The 14,881-nt window shown below is 42.1% G+C and overlaps 1 long non-coding RNA gene across 1 annotated transcript in view; it reads left to right on the forward strand.

The window, feature by feature from the left end:
- LOC129702229 (uncharacterized) overlaps positions 1–14,881 on the forward strand; it is a 51,845-nt gene that overhangs the window by 9,563 nt on the left and 27,401 nt on the right. Inside the window, exon 2 of the long non-coding RNA XR_008724345.1 lies at positions 809–1,002. This is a non-coding gene — a long non-coding RNA (uncharacterized LOC129702229). The remainder of the gene's footprint in view (positions 1–808; positions 1,003–14,881) is intronic.

Here is a 14,881-nt window from a genome sequence, read left to right on the forward strand (position 1 = left end):
GAATTGACCCATATTCAAGTGATATAATAATAATAAATCATGAAACACTTGCGATAACAGGTAAAATGGGAGAATTTGGCCTAATTTCTCACTTACGATGCTATGTTACAATATGTTTAAACAAGTTGCTTAGGAAAGTGGTTCATCAAAAGTAAAAGCTTCATGATGATTGAACTGCAAACGGAACTGAGGGAAATCACTACGAGGAGAAGCGAATCTCAAAGATACATACACATACTGCACATTTGAATAGATGGAAACTGAGGAGGATATTACAGTGGTATTCACATAAATAAATGTCAGGAATATTTAAACTAGTACGGATTTTCAGAGCATGAATGTACAAGTTTATGGTGCAAGTTATGGGTGACCTATTAGGATCATTTGAAATTCATGCAAAATTCACTCGCCAAAATATGATGGATTATTTTAAATCTATGCTGTATGTAAAAATTACTATCCATTTCCTATCAGTTTGGTGTGAGAAGTGGTGCTAACATGTGTTGTCAAAACATCTCTATGTGCAATTCTGTGGGATTTGTAGAGAGACTGTTTCACAGAGGTTATTACAGGTTGAACGTCAATTATCCAGCAATTGATGGTCTGCCCACTCCTATAATCTGGACAAAATTACAAGAGCTCAGTTGAAATTCCCTGAGCGGCCACAAATGGCATTGCGAGTTGCTGGTACTCTTCCTGGTCATGTCCCTCTGTCATGAAAGAATCGACTCTGGTCTCAATCTTCCCTCCCAACTGTTTCGCAAAGACATTACTGCAAACCCTCATTTTAACGACTCCTTTATAACAGATGTCGCATATAGCAAGAGGAGTCTGCAACCTGAAGAAAGCTCTACCACCAGGGGCTAGAACCTTAACAAGATTCTTAAGCCTTAACAAGAGCTATGTCACCCGAAAGTGCAGTGAGCGAAGAAGGGCTTGCTGGCGCACCTTGCTAGACTGGAGTGAAGTTGCAACCCGGGGTTCTGAATGGCCGGAGAGATGGTAGGAGCCGGAGATGGGTCGGCAGCATATTCACATTCAGTTTACATTTTATATTTGTTTTATTTAAGTTTCTGGTATTCCGTGGTGCTTTAGAGACATGGGAGGGGTGTCATTAGCGAGCTAGGGGTGTATTGTTGTTTCATTATCACATGACCTCCGTTGGTCCAGAAAAACAGATAACCCAGAAAGGCCTCGGAAGTGAGAGTGATGGAAAATCAGTGTTCAACCTGTACAATCAGATTACAATCAGAGCAATACATTTTCTATTATGTGGCCAATGATACTTTTAGTACTTTTTTAAAGACACATATTTTCAAGACTTGTAGCCAAAAGTATACACAGAAATGTAGACTTTCTGATATTGTTTGTCCTCTATAGTTTAAAACACAAAACATGCTGGAAACATTCAGGAGAATAGGTATCATCTTCTGCTTCTGTTAAGAGGCTCTGGCCTGAAACTAACTCGCTTTTTCATGCCATAATTGCCATCTGACCCAGTGAGTGCTTCCAACATTTTCTGTTTTGATTTTGTACAGGCAGCTCGGTTGTAAAGTGAAGGTTGCATTCCTATGAAATGTTATGTTAAAGAAAAGCATATTAGAAAAACAATAGTGTCAGTGGGAAAAGAGTGTTAAAGCCCTGTCTCACGGTACGAGTTCATTCCAAGAGCTCTCCCGAGTTTGCCCTGATTCGAACTCGGAGATTTACGGTAATGGCCACTCGTCGGTACTCAAGGCTCTCATGGACATTTTTCAACATGTTGAAAAATCTTCACGAGTCTTCCCATGCTTACCTGCCGTTAGCGAGTCTTCCCGATTACCTGCCGTTAGAGTAACGAGCCGCAAAGAGACGTCCCCGAGCTCCAAGTTCATTTTCTGTGCTTACCACGAGTTTGATTTTTTAAAAACTCGGGAGAGCTCTTGGAATTAACTCGTACCATGGGACAGGGCTATTAGGCTCAAGAGAATTTCATACTTTTAGGCAACATTTTTCACTGCAGGATTTTCAAAAATAAAGCACTTTTTAAGAACTTAAGCATTATTTTTGTTACTAGAAAATAGACCAGTACAGCACAGGACTGGGTCCAATGGCCCACAATGTTTGTGTTGAACTTGATACTTAGCTGAACTGATCTCATCTCCCTGTACTTGCCTTCCACGATGGTAAGTCAGCAGCCCCATACTCATTCCCCTTGTGTCTTGCAATGTCGGAGTGATGTAGATGGCAGCATTTGTAAACAGCAAATGGATCCCTCATCAAGTCTTTTCTGTATCCTTTAGATCACCTCTTGCTCCCCCTCCCCCCAGATGGAACAAGTAGTTCCCCTGATTCTTGCCTTTCACCCCACCAGCCACCACATCCAACACATCATTCTCTGACATTTCCACCCGGGAAATCTTCACCCCAATGTTGTCCAGGAGATCACTCAGGTCTTACTATACTAACCATACCTAGGTCCATATCCCTGCCCTCTCCCCGTAGCCCCTTATCCCCTTGGCAGCTAAAAAACCATCTATTTTAGTCTTACAACACATCATTCTCTGACATTTCCACCATCTTCAATGTGATCAACCACTAGATCAACCCACATCTTCCCATTTCCTTTCCTTTCCATTTGTTTTGCAGATGCTGGTCACTCTGTAAGTACTTAGTTCAATCATACTTTCCCACCCAAACTATCCACTCCCCACATACTTTCCCCTGCAGCTGCAGGAGAGGTTACACCTGTCCCTATACTACATCCATCCAGGTACCCCAGCATTTCTTCCAGATGAGACGAAAATTCCTCTCCCACGACATGCGACTGCCTCTAACAACCAAACATCTACTACATTGGTGAGCTCCTGATGCGTGACGTACGGCGTCGAGGCGGTGCGTACGGCATCGAGGCGGCTGCGGGCCGACAGGCCTTTGCATTGGCGAGATCGGAGCCCCCGTGTAGACTTAAAGGCCCGCACAACTCCATATGCCCAGCACAAGCATGCAACTCCATGTCCTTTTCCATTGTCAGAGTGAAGGCACATGCAAATTGGAGGAACAGCACCTACTCCGCTTGGGTAGCTTATAACCCATTGGTCCTTTTCCATTGTCTGACCATTGAATTCTACAATTTCAATTGGAGTAAACTGGGTAAATAAGCTACAAATACTCCCCACTTTGCCACCCCCCCCTTATCCCCCTCCATTCCCTGTACTCCCACTGGATGCGCACCCATTTCTCGCTTTCCCCTTCCCCATCCTCTTCTACCTATATTCCTTCCTCTGGTTCCCATTTCACATCTCTTCTATTCTTGTTTCCTTAATCTCACACTTTTGTCGTGCCCCGCTTCTTTTCCAGCTTTCTCTTCGCTACTGCAGTCTGTCTGAAGAAGGTTCCCAACCCTAAACATCACCCATCCATCTTCTCCAGAGATGCCGCCTGACCCATTGAGTTATTCCATCATTTTGTTTATTTTTTAATGAATAACTGGATTTGCAATGTGTTGGAATGATACTAAGCATGTGAATTTCTGGTGGGGAACCTGAATGTTAGGCATGAGTTCTGATTGATAACAAAAGCTGGAAGTTAAGTGATAGGAGTGTTTTGAATGGATAGGTTGTAACATTTAGTGTTTATTAATGTGTGTGTGTATATTCTATGGTATATGGACACACTAATCTGATCTGTACTTATGACTACAATATCCTGTTGTGCTGCAGCAAGGCAAGAATTTCATTGTCCTATCTGGGACACAGGACAATAAACTCTCTTGACTTGACTCTTGACTTGACTCGGGGGCGGAAACCCCGGGGAGGCCAGAGGGGACACGTCCCCCCCATGTTTTTGAGAGGTGGGAGACATCCTCCCCATGTTTTTGTGATCCCAATTTTAAAATCTCCACTTTTAGCGCTGGATTGACCCTTCAAAGCCTTGCGCGTGTGTGTGAGTGTGCGCATGCGCATGCGCGCGTGGCCGCCAAAAAAATGTGTCCCCCGTCCCCTCCATGTTTTGATAGCGAGTTCAGCTCTTGACTTGACTTGACTTGGTACACATGTTGACAGGATATTTAAAGATGTTATTCACTCTCCTTAACCATGTCAGTGGTCATTTAACTATTTTTGGCTCTGGAACTTGTTGCTTGGTTCTTCATTCCTGACCTTACCTCTTTTAGGAACTCCGATCATGCTTGATTATGTGTCTAGTGGGCGTTCACGTGTGATGAGAACCTCTCTGCTTCTCTCCACCTTGTCAACCAAGGTCACATGTAAAAACTCAGTTGCCTGCTCTTACCTATGTTGTTCAAAAATAGATTCTGCCAAATCCCCAAACATGCCAAATGACTGTCATCTTCATTACAACCAATCAAATTAAAGAAAAGTTAAAAAACACAGATGATTCAATTGAAATAAAATGTTGGAAAAATGTAGCTGGTCAGGCGACATCAGAACTTGAAAAAGAAGAAACAAATATTTTCCGTTGCTGAGAGAATGCAGGATGGGTGGATAAGACAAAAGTGATATATATGATACGATGAGGCTAATGTTTGCAGTTCATGGTACTGTCTGGTTAATGGATTAATGAGGACAGTTGTATTAACACAAAACAGACAAAGGCATGTGTAAAATTATGTAATGTGAATATGACCGTGTTCCAGTAACCTCCATTCAGTCTATGAGCATGACTCTGGCTTTACAGTTGCCTGTCACTTTAATTCTCCATCCTATTCCCACTGTGACCTATTTGTCTATGGGCACCAACACTATTCCATCAAAGTACAATGTAAGGTTCAGAAGAACAATCCCACCTTCCTTCTCGGTAAGTTATATTGTTTGGGACTCAGCAAGGAATTCATCAGCTTTGGATAACTTGTTATTCCAGTTTGAATCAGAATTGGTCAGTCCTGTTGCAAGGTTATCCATCGGTAATATTACTTTTTTTATTCTCTTTCCATAGATCTGTTGGTTACTTCCAGCATAAACCTTTTCGTTTCAGTTTTCTTAACAGCTGTGACCTCTATTTCACAGTTTATCACATCCTATGGTCTGTTTGCTCTCTTCTAACGGCACTCATTAAACTATTATCTTTTTTAAAATTCCCTTTAAGATGATCAGATATGTTTTTAATAAGAACCAGCTAGCTTCAACTGGGTCCTGTGGTCAAATATGTACACCAGCAACAATACAGTCATCATTAATGAGACGATGAAATCATCTTAATTAAATTGGAGCATTGATTTTGTGTGGGCCTGCTTTGTTTCAGCACTATCCCTGCATATGTTTCCCAGCACAATTGAATTTAGCTTGCAGTGCAGTTATGGGAAATTTAGACCCATTAAAGAGAGATGCAAGAGCTATAATGAATAAAAAGATAATGGTGAATTGCCTAAATTAGTATTTTGTATATATTACTGCAGTCAAGGAAGAGCACAATATACCAACAGTACAAGAAAACAAAAAAATAAATCATGTTACCAAAAAGTATAAAATAGATAATGAAAAATATAATAGGATTTGTTAATGTGTTCTAAAAACAAATCATTATATTTATGTGAATATGTGTTTACAGTTTCAATTCTGCAATGCCAATTTTGTTTGATATCATTTAATTGTTTTTCTTTGAGGGTGAGTACAATTAAGTTTAGACATATTTCTTGCATAATGATACGTCCTATTGCAACATAATTAAATTTTGACTATTTATTGCATACTAACCAAATAATCAATGTCTTGTGGCTGTAGTGAACACAGCTGTATGGAAATAATTCAATAGAATAAATAGGCAGAGGAATTGCCTTTTTAGATATTTATAAAGTTATGAAGAACATAGATAGGATATACCATTACAATCTTTTTCCTGGGACAGGGGAGTTCTGAGCTAGACGATACAGGTTCAGGTTTAGAGGAGAGAAATTAAAAAAGATCTGGGTTTGGAGATGCATTTGAATAGGAAAGTAGAGGGCAAATGAATTAGTGTTGCAAGGCATCACAATCAGTATGGTAAGGTGGGCTGAAAGGGCATGTTTCTGTGCTGTATGATTCTATAATTCTATGAAAATGTAACAGTAACAGTTTCAAGTAATTAGTTTACATTTACTTAGATCGAGAGATGACAACAGAGTACTTGTGATGGGATTTTTTTGTTTCATATGTTTACTTTTAAAATATATATAGACCAAGTGCAGATCCGATTCCACCACTCACCCGTTCCCCCAACGCAATCCGTTCCCACATCGCAATATTGCACTGCTAACGCATAGCCCCGAACTGCGCAGACAAGAGGCTCATTTCTCATCCCCCAGCACTCCCTTTTCCTCCTCTTCACCCTCCCTCTTCAATCCCTAGAGAGGGAGAGGGGGTTAGAGAGGGAGGGGTGGTAGAGAGGGAGAGGTGGTAGAGAGGGAGCGTAGAGGGGGAGGGGGGCGTAGAGAGGGAGAGGGAGGGGAGGGTAGAGATGGAGGGGGGAGGGGGGAGATGGAGAGGGGCAGAGGGAGAGGGGTAGGGAGAGGGAGTGGGGGTAGAGTGGGGAGGGAGGGTAGAGAGGGAGAGGGGGAGAGGTGTAGAGAATGGGAGTGTGGGTAGCTAGGGAGGGGGTAGAGAGGGGGAGGATAGAGAGGGAAGGGGTGAGAGAGGGTGTAGATGTGGAAACTACCCTCCCTACCTTCTCCTCCCCCTCCTCACCTCCCCAGGATCTTTCCCCTCTCCACCCCACTCCCCACCCCATCTCCCTCCTCCTTATTTCCCTTATCCTCCTCCCATTACCTGCCACTGCGCCTACCCAGGTCATAGAGCAGCACCAGGGCCTGGAACTTGGCCTGATTCTCTTACTCGGCCCGGCCCTGGCTGTAGACTCCAGTCGCCAGCTCGGTCACCGCCTGGGCTCTAGTCCAGGCCCTGACTTCCTCTCCGGGCTCATCCCTGAACCCGGACCCAGGCTCATCCTTGGTTCCATCGGTAGCTTCTTTCTCGGCCCCGGTCACGGCCCCATCCCAAGCACCGGACTTGGCCCTCGCTCCAGCTCCAGATCCAGCACCAGGCTCGGCTCCAGCCAGGCCCAGGGCTCGGCCCACAGAACCACCTTCCCCACCAGGTACTGGGCAGCCGCCGCCACTAGATTCAGATTCAATTTTCAGATTCAATTTTAATTGTTATTGTCAGTGTACAGTACAGAGACACTACTCGTTCACGGCGAGCGCTGGAGTGCCCCTCCCTCCCAGAGTGTCCTGTCCTGCCTCGCGAGTGCATTGTGATGTCACTCGGATTTTTTTTTTACAGAAATGGGTGAGTTTTTGGGGGTGTTTCTAAAATTTAAAGGATTAATAACTTCGGAAATATAGGTGGTAATGTGACGGAAAGATGTTTATCGCCATGATGGGAAAATGTGAATAGGTTGTGTGAAAATGGGAAACCAGATTGACATATCGTGGGCACATTGTGGGTACAAACAAGATGAACTATTTTATTTATAAAGAGATACTAGGCTAAGTGGGACCCATTGGGTCCCAGTCACACGGGAGGCCTGGTCCCCCAATGCAACCCATTCCTCAATGCAATATTCCACCACTCACCTGTTCCCCCAACGCAACCCGTTCCCCCAACGCAATATTCCACCACTCACCCATAGCCGCTAACTGTGCAGGCGCGGCTTATTTCCCCTCACCCCTCAGCACTCCCTCACCCTCCTTGTCATGTGTGGGAGGGGAGGGGGGAGGAGCGGAGGGACGGGGCGGGTGGCAAGGAGGGTGTGGGGTGGGAGGGGATGAGGGAGAGGCGGGTGTGTGGGCAGGGGAGTGTAGGAGAGGTTGGTGTGGGGGAAGGGTGTGAGTGTGGGGGGGGGAGGGGGTGTGGGGGTGGGAAGGGGTGTGGGGGGTTTGTTGAGGGGGAGGTTGTGGGGGGTGGGAGGGGTTGTGGGGGGAGTGGGGAGGGTTTGTGTGGGGGAGGTGGTTGTTGGGGGATGGGTTCTGGGGGAAGGGTTGTGGAGGAAGGGGTTGTGTGGGGGGGGGGGGTTGTGTGGGGGGGGGGGGGTTGTGTGGGGGGGGGGGGTTGTGTGGGGGGGAGAGGTGTGTGGGGGGGGAGGGGTTTGTGGGGGGGGAGGGGTTTTTTTGTGGGGGGGGGGTTTTGTGTGGGGGGGGGGTTTGTGAGGGGGAGGGGTTGTGGAGGGTGGGGGAGGTGTTGTGTGGAGGGGGTCTCGGGCTGGGTGGGCTCTCGGGCATGGGCCGTTCTCGGGCATGGGCCGCTCTCGGGCTGGGTGGTTCTCGGGCTGGGGGGGCTGGGCTCACTCACTCACGGCTTCTGGACTCTCTCACTCATGGACTCTGGACTCAGACCCGCCTCTGGGGCTTTATTCTCCTCGCCCCGGTGATTGACAGCGGGTGCTGGAAAGGTTGCCTTCATGGTGACTGACAGGCGAGAAGACTAATCTGCTGATCTCACGATTTTTTAAACCTTCATAACTTTTGTAATATTCCACCGATCGGAACAAAACGTGGTGCACTTGGAGCAGAGGAGAACGGTGAATGAGTTGGCGAAAGGATCCTAGCAATATAGGGTGCCGTTTTTGCACAAATTTAAAAGCAATGCAAACCAGAAGAGGACAAGATGAGAGTTTTAGTAATAGTGTTGATAGATTCATTACATATTTCAAATTATGTATTTTAGTCTGTATCCTCCTAAGTAACTTTTTACCTACTTAACTGGTAAAAAACATACCTGTAAATGAGCCAAGATTCTATTTCAGGGAACAGAACAGGTGCGGAAAGCACAAATTGCTTCAGTATACAGATGACATATTGTATTAATGTTTATGGGAAATCCTGCCAACTCTGTTTTCGACATTTTGAAAGCACTGCACAATATTTAGCATGATGTGCCTTCATATTAATTTGGGGATTTTTGAGCAGTTACAGCCAAATAAATTATACACAAAACAAATATTTCCAAATGTCCCTTGAATTTGGACTAAATGGGTCATCGAATAATTAAACATTAAAACGTGTTTGAAAGTGAAACAATGAAACAAAATGAACACCAAATCATTGCTTAAAGATATGGATGGGGAGAATTTTTCTGACTTAGTTGGATCAAGCTGACTTAATTAAAACTATTGTTATGACAGAAATAAATGAATCATTCAGATTGTTTACTCTCATGACAATAAACTATTTAAAATGTTAATGTGTGTCCTCTTTGGTAGATACAAACATGAATGGTTATTAAATAGTTGCAACTGATTATAAATAAATAGTCATGAAGAATTATTAATGGTAATTTTACTGAAAATTAAATTTAGATTAAATTATATGTTAAACTGTGACAATCATTGCCATTAGACAGTGCAGAAACAGTAATGCGCTTATTCTGGACCAGGTTTATCTTTTTGAATAAGATTTATTTGTCTTTTTTTTTGTCATACTGTAATATCACAAAGGCAGTTATCCACCTGGGATCTTAGTGTATGAAACTAACCATGTAACATCTCACCAATTAGTTTTTAAAAATTAAGTAAGTCAGAGAAATACTGAAGAGTGGAACAACAGGAGTCAAATTGAGCAGAAATAATTGAAAGAAACAAAGAAGAATAGAAAGATAAGAGGGAGAAGTAAAATAAATAACTGAATCCACCTATCACTTGCTAGTTCTTGACCCTCCTCTCCCTTTTGCTTGTCAGCTATCTCTCCTTTTCTCCAACAGTCTGAAGACTCAAAATGGTGTTTGTTCATTTTCCTCCCTAGATGCTGCTTGACCTGCTGAGTTCCTCCAGCCATTTGTATTTTTGCTCAATTAAAAAATCAGACCTATACTGTTTGTCGGAATGGGTCTGAAGAGTTTAATTGTTCTTTTTCGCATTGGAATTGATGAATAATTATTACATATTTAAAATGGCGTCTATAATTTTAGGTTTAAGCTCTAATTATTTTTGTGGTAAGTTTACTGTGCAATTAATATACAAATTAACAAATTCTTAAAAGTGCCAGGAAGTACAGGTGAGTGACAGTTTATCCTAAATAAACAGCAAAGAATCGTACATCATTCAACATGCCCAGCAGATTTACTGCTTACACAATTGGGGTCGATCAAATATACCCCTCAGTAAAACATCAGTTATACAGAAATTATTGGATAAAATGCTAAGGGACCGGACTAGTGTTCCCTTGGAAAGAAAGGGGCTGATTATGTGGATTCAGCATGGTTTTCTACAGGGAATATCCTGTCTCACACATTTTAATTAGCTTTTTGAGGAGATAACTAAGAATATATAGGCAGATTCATAATGACATTAGTAAGGCTTTTGACAAAGTCCCACATGTTAAGCTGGTCTAGAAGGTTAGAATACATGATCCAAGGTGTGTTGGCAAACTGGATCCAAAGTTGGCTTGGCAATAGGAAGCAGACGGTACTGGTCGAAGAATATTTTTCTGACTGAAAGTCTGTAACCTGTGATTTACATAGGATTGGTGCGAAGACCATTGTTGTTTATCATTTATAAATGACATAGATGAGAATGTAGGTGGACAGATTAGTAAATTTGCTGATGACACAAACATTGGTGGAGTAGTAGAGCAGTTGTAAAAGGATACAGAAGAATACATATCTGCCAGAAAGTTGGGCAGAGTGGTAGCAGATGGAATTTAATCCAGGCAACTATGAAGTAATGCATTTTGGGACATCAAATACTAACAGGACGTTTACAGTAAATGGCAGGGTCCTCGGGAGTGTTAATGTGCAACTCGATGAGCCACAGGAGTCCAGATCTTAATTCAAGAAGCAAAGCGCAGGTAGAACTTTGAACTTGGCAAAAGAATAAAAAGGGAAATGTGTGCTTTAAAAATCAAGTTTAAGAAATATTATTATGTCCAAATTAAGGGCAAATACCTAAATTGCATTGCCTATTTTGAAGCTTTAAGTGAATATAATTTGAATGATGGAATGCAATGTGTTCTTTCAGATGAAAATCAGTTTTAATTTTCTTTACATTGCTTTAATATCTGTAACAGTTGAAAATGCAAATAACACTTTATATTGCTGTCAAAGTTTATTTGGATAATTTTTCCCAACTTAAATTGTCAACACTAGTTGGTCTGGGGATGACGCCGCAAAAAATGAATGTAAGGAAGATGAATGTAAGGTGAATGTCAACACATGATGGGAATTAATGGGAATGTGACAAGGAAGAGAATCCAAATTCAGGTTTCTCAGGAACATTAAAAGTTATGTTCATATTATAGATCTTTTATAAGGCTTGGAAGTGAGAGATTTTACAGATATGAGCCTTCAAATGATGGAGCTGTGCAGCATCTGACCTTCTCCGCAATGATTAATGATGCTGAATGGATGTTGCACTAAGTGTTTGTGAGAAGGATTGTCTCCTTCACTGTTTTGCTTCACCAGCCCACAGTTTAATGTGGCGGTATGCCTGCAAAGGGAAACGATCAAGTTTCAAGCAATATCTCACCATTACTGTTCCTTTGTGTGAATACAAGTTCCATAGTTCATGGTAAGCACAAATGTCAATAATATTTGTCACTGCTCTGTGTCTGATCCTCTGAGGCAATGCAGAGGTATATTCTGCCTGAATTTGTTCTTGTGGCTCTAATCTGGCCAGGACTAATTGGGTCCCTTGTTAGAATCTGACTGGAGATCCAGTCACTTCACAGTTAGTAATTGTTCATGGTGGAGCCTTCTGGTTGCAATCCCAAAACAACCTCAAGTGTTTGGCAAGGACATTTGAAACTATATTGCAGCTTCTAGGGTCAGTGTTAGATTTGTCGAGTGTCCCCTCTAGAATCTTCTAAGCTATAACGAGCAGGACTCATTTGCTACCAATTTCTTCCCAGCCACCCCATTGTTCCCATCTCTTGTGCATGATAAGTAGCCTAACACAATCTCCAAAGAAGGTAGACACAAAATGCTGGAGTAATTCGGAAAGTCAGGCAGTATCTCTGGAGAGGAAGGCTCTAGAACCAAAGATGTCGGAAAATCGGCGGTGTGCCTGTAATGACAAAAATATGCCAATGGTCATAAAATCACAAAATACATGAAACATGAAATTAAAGTGATGAATAGAAAGGATTTTGGATGTGCAAAGATTGGCGAAGGGGAGTCGGTCTCAGTCTACCCCATGACAGAGGGGGAGGAGCTGTACAGTTTTATAGCCACAGGGAAGAACGATCTCCTGTGGTGTTCTGTCCAAAAATTTGATGTTGCAATACCATTACTTCATGATCTGGTTTTCCTTAAGTCAACCTGTGATGCATATTGCAATATAAATCTGGGTCTTCACATTATTGTTTTACAAGAAAGCCAATACTTTGTAGCCCAATACATATTTTTAGGAGCAGAAAATAAGTGACACAGTGCAAGGGTAGCTCAGTGCATCAGGCAGCACCTCAGAGAACATGGATAGGTGACGTTTTGCGTTGGACTTCTTCAGACATTGTGATACTAAACCAGCATCTCCAATTCCATGTTGCTACATGTTTATTGTAACCCAATTCCTTAAAGGTCTGTTACACTCTTGAAATAAAGCTCTTGATATAATTGAAACCACATGTCAGCTCTGACCTCTCAAATCTTAAACACTGCCTACTTACATCCTGCTGATTCTGCTTTATTTACATCTCTTGTAAATGGTACACATGTGAATAGTGACGAAGACTGACAAAAAGTTTGACAAAGCCAATCGATAGCACAATACACTGGAAGCAAAAAAGAAGTATCTAAACAAAATGCAAAGTAATAGAGTTAGTCGGCAGGTCAGGAACCATCTGGAAATGGAATGGAAAAGGACCAATCCTTCTTCAGATTGATTACAACTATGTTTGGTCCATCACCACTTCCTCTGTAATAAGAAGGGATGTTATGACTATAAAGTCTTCAGTTAAGTCTAACTTTACACAAAACAACATTGAGGCTTTGAGGAATCACAGCTGATTTGTTTCAAAATAATATCATCAATTTTGATTTAAGAATCTGAGAACATTTTCTCTGTTAGCAGAGGCACTGCTGGTTATATATTGCTATCTATTTGCTGAAGCTAAGTAAAAGTGTAGCTGGTGACAGATAACCTCTTGCCATTCATAACTTGCAAAAAAAATCTATCTTTTTTTTATCAGGTTCCAAGATTTGGTCTGGTAATAAAATTGTAGATCTGCTGTTCCTTCAATCAGACTTTGGAGCTGATACACAAACATTATCCGATTTGCAGCTGGCAACCTACAGAAGCACATATTTCTTTCTGACTCCCTTCGGAGTGACCACATCTTGAGCCTCTTTCTGCTTAATTGTTTTTTTCACTTCCCAATTTCTGGTCTGAAAATTTATAGCTACTGTCCAATGTTTATTTTTGCAGTCAGTTTCATCTCACTGTAAAATTCCACAAAAAGATCAATTACCAGAAGCCGATGCGGAATGCCTACCATGCAACTTTAGAGATGTGACCTCCAGAGATATGCTGACAAAACTTTGCTATAAAATCCTGTTCAACACCCGGTGAAGCCCGACTCCAGCTTTGGATAGATGAAGATCCACATTGTAATCATATGCAGTCACGAGGCACTCTACTGGTGTGTACTGGAAATTACTATCATGGCATCGGATAACAGAAGCTTAGACTTATACTTAGAAGGATACTTAGACTTCTTATTTGGAGACTGCATTTGGCTGTCACGCCCTCTATATTGGGGAAATCAAACAAGATTGGGTGACTATTTTCCAGAACACATCTCCTACATTGATGGTGTCGAAATCTACAATAACAACATTGAAGTAGAGATGGTCGAAAGCTTAAAGTTTCTGTGAATAAATATCACCAGCAATTTGTCCTGGACGAACCACATTGAAGCTATGCCCAAGAAAGCACACCAATGCCTCTACCTCCTTAGAAGGCGTAGGAAGGTTTGGCATGTCCCCAAAAAATCTCACCGACTTCTACAGATGCACTGTAGAAAGCCTCTTGTCAGGATGTTGTGGAGCCTGGTTTGGGAACTGCACTCCATCCAAGACCACAAGAAATTGTAGAGAGTTATTGACGCAGTCCAGACAATGACACAAAGCAGCCTTCCTTCCATTGACTCCACCTTCTCTTCACGTTGCCTTGGCAAGGCCGCAAGCATAATCATGAACCAGACTCACACCAGTCACTCAGTCTTCTCCGTACTCCCATCAGGCAAGAGGTACAGTTTGAAAATGCAAACTTCCAGATTCAGGAACAGTGTCTTCCCAGATGTAAAAGGGCAACTGAATGGACTTCTCATCAGCTAGACTGTGGTCCTGACCTCCCATCTATCTCATTCAGACTTTATTGGACTTCAATGTTGTATCTTTGCCCTTAATGTATGTTTTATCCTTTATCTGTTCAGCTTTGAATGCATTCTTACATAGTCTTTTCTCTGACTGGACAGCACACAAACAAAAGCTTTTCACTGCACCTCGATGCACGTGACAATAATAAACAAAACTAAACTAAACTAAGCACATTCCACTAGGGTGTCCCCACACTTTCATTGGCCAGTCACATGAATTATCCATCCCACTACCACTCAGACCTCTGTATCTTTAGATTCCTACACTATTCGATGATGCTCAATTGAACATTGAGGATATAGGTACCCATCTTGTGATTTCCCACATCACAGTTTACAAGACTCAAAGATTAACTCAACAATTTCAGACAATCAACCATATAATTATTGTGTTTCGCATTCATAGCATTAATTTGTTTTTTTTCTCTCCTTGCAGTTTCACATTTTATTACATCTCCACCTTTTGTGTTATACCACAAACTTTTTGTAATTTTCCAGCTTTTAGCACCCTCTTTCAGCTGGTATCAGCATCACATGTATCATTCAATTACAACTCTATCGATACCTTTCCATATTCTTGTTCTGTCTTTCCCTCCTTCCTCT

This window comes from Leucoraja erinacea, chromosome 12 (genome assembly GCF_028641065.1).
Source record: "Leucoraja erinacea ecotype New England chromosome 12, Leri_hhj_1, whole genome shotgun sequence".
NCBI lineage: Eukaryota > Metazoa > Chordata > Chondrichthyes > Rajiformes > Rajidae > Leucoraja > Leucoraja erinaceus.